Source organism: Labrus mixtus, unplaced genomic scaffold (genome assembly GCF_963584025.1).
Source record: "Labrus mixtus unplaced genomic scaffold, fLabMix1.1 SCAFFOLD_58, whole genome shotgun sequence".
Classification (NCBI taxonomy): domain Eukaryota; kingdom Metazoa; phylum Chordata; class Actinopteri; order Labriformes; family Labridae; genus Labrus; species Labrus mixtus.
This window is the reverse complement of record NW_026870336.1, coordinates 241636-244350: the sequence shown is the minus strand read 5'-3', so window position 1 is coordinate 244350 and position 2715 is coordinate 241636.

Sequence of the window (2715 nt, the reverse complement as noted above, 5' to 3'; positions counted from 1 at the left end):
GAGCTCCAGGCCCTCTCTAACACTCCTCCAGCCCACCCAGGGGCTCCCAGAGCCCCCAGGAGCCCCACACTTGCTGTCCAGCACTCCCAGCAGAGCTCCAGGCCCTCTCTCACACTCCTCCAGCCCACCCAGGGGCTCCCAGAGCCCCCAGGAGCCCCACACTTGCTGTCCAGCACTACCTGCAGAGCTCCAGGCCCTCTCTCACACTCCTCCAGCCCACCCAGGGGCTCCCAGAGCCCCCAGGAGCCCCACACTTGCTGTCCAGCACTACCTGCAGAGCTCCAGGCCCTCTCTAACACTCCTCCAGCCCACCCAGGGGCTCCCAGAGGCTTACCTTTGCTGTCCAGCACTCCCAGCAGAGCTCCAGGCCCTCTCTCACAGTCCTCCAGCCCACCCAAGGGCTCCCAGAGCCCCCAGGAGCCCCACACTTGCTGTCCAGCACTACCTGCAGAGCTCCAGGCCCTCTCTAACACTCATCCAGCCCACCCAGGGGCTCCCAGAGCCCCCAGGAGCCCCACACCTGCTGTCCAGCACTCCCAGCAGAGCTCCAGGCCCTCTCTCACACTCCTCCAGCCCACCCAGGGGCTCCCAGAGCCCCCAGGAGCCCCACACTTGCTGTCCAGCACTCCCAGCAGAGCTCCAGGCCCTCTGTCTCACTCCTCCAGCCCACCCAGGGGCTCCCAGAGCCCCCAGGAGCCCCACACTTGCTGTCCAGCACTCCCAGCAGAGCTCCAGGCCCTCTGTCTCACTCCTCCAGCCCACCCAGGGGCTCCCAGAGCCCCCAGGAGCCCCACACTTGCTGTCCTGCACTACCTGCAGAGCTCCAGGCCCTCTCTAACACTCCTCCAGCCCACCCAGGGGCTCACAGAGCCCCAAGGAGCCCCACACTTGCTGTCCAGCACTCCCAGCAGAGCTCCAGGCCCTCTCTCACACTCCTCCAGCCCACCCAGGGGCTCACAGAGCCCCAAGGAGCCCCACACTTGCTGTCCAGCACTCCCAGCAGAGCTCCAGGCCCTCTCTCACACTCCTCCAGCCCACCCAGGGGCTCCCAGAGCCCCCAGGAGCCCCACACTTGCTGTCCAGCACTACCTACAGAGCTCCAGGCCCTCTCTAACACTCCTCCAGCCCACCCAGGGGCTCCCAGAGCCCCCATGAGCCCCACACTTGCTGTCCAGCACTCCCAGCAGAGCTCCAGGCCCTCTCTCACACTCCTCCCAGAGCCCCCAGGAGCCCCACACTTGCTGTCCAGCACTCCCAGCAGAGCTCCAGGCCCTCTGTCTCACTCCTCCAGCCCACCCAGGGGCTCCCAGAGCCCCCAGGAGCCCCACACTTGCTGTCCTGCACTACCTGCAGAGCTCCAGGCCCTCTCTAACACTCCTCCAGCCCACCCAGGGGCTCACAGAGCCCCAAGGAGCCCCACACTTGCTGTCCAGCACTCCCAGCAGAGCTCCAGGCCCTCTCTCACACTCCTCCAGCCCACCCAGGGGCTCCCAGAGCCCCCAGGAGCCCCACACTTGCTGTCCAGCACTCCCAGCAGAGCTCCAGGCCCTCTATCTCACTCCTCCAGCCCACCCAGGGGCTCCCAGAGCCCCCCACTTGCTGTCCAGCACTCCCAGCAGAGCTCCAGGCCCTCTCTAACACTCCTCCAGCCCACCCAGGGGCACCCAGAGCTCCCAGGAGCCCCCCACTTGGTGTCCAGCACTCCCAGCAGAGCTCCAGGCCCTCTCTAACACTCCTCCAGCCCACCCAGGGGCTCCCAGAGCCTGACCTTTGCTGTCCAGCACTCCCAGCAGAGCTCCAGGCCCTCTCTAACACTCCTCCAGCCCACCCAGGGGCTCCCAGAGCCTTACCTTTGCTGTCCAGCACTCCCAGCAGTGCTCCAGGCCCTCTCTCACAGTCCTCCAGCCCACCCAGGGGCTCCCAGAGCCCCCAGGAGCCCCACACTTGCTGTCCAGCACTCCCAGCAGAGCTCCAGGCCCTCTGTCTCACTCCTCCAGCCCACCCAGGGGCTCCCAGAGCCCCCAGGAGCCCCACACTTGCTGTCCAGCACTACCTGCAGAGCTCCAGGCCCTCTCTAACACTCCTCCAGCCCACCCAGGGGCTCCCAGAGCCCCCAGGAGCCCCACACTTGCTGTCCAGAAATACCTACAGAGCTCCAGGCCCTCTCTAACACTCCTCCAGCCCACCCAGGGGCTCCCAGAGCCTGACCTTTGCTGTCCAGCACTCCCAGCAGAGCTCCAGGCCCTCTCTCACACTCCTCCAGCCCACCCAGGGGCTCCCAGAGCCCCCAGGAGCCCCACACTTGCTGTCCAGCACTCCCAGCAGAGCTCCAGGCCCTCTGTCTCACTCCTCCAGCCCACCCAGGGGCTCCCAGAGCCTGACCTTTGCTGTCCAGCACTCCCAGCAGAGCTCCAGGCCCTCTGTCTCACTCCTCCAGCCCACCCAGGGGCTCCCAGAGCCCCAGGAGCCCCACACTTGCTGTCCAGCACTACCTGCAGAGCTCCAGGCCCTCTCTAACACTCCTCCAGCCCACCCAGGGGCTCCCAGAGCCTTACCTTTGCTGTCCAGCACTCCCAGCAGAGCTCCAGGCCCTCTCTCACACTCCTCCAGCCCACCCAGGGGCTCCCAGAGCCCCCAGGAGCCCCACACTTGCTGTCCAGCACTACCTGCAGAGCTCCAGGCCCTCTCTAACACTCATCCAGCCCACCCAGGGGC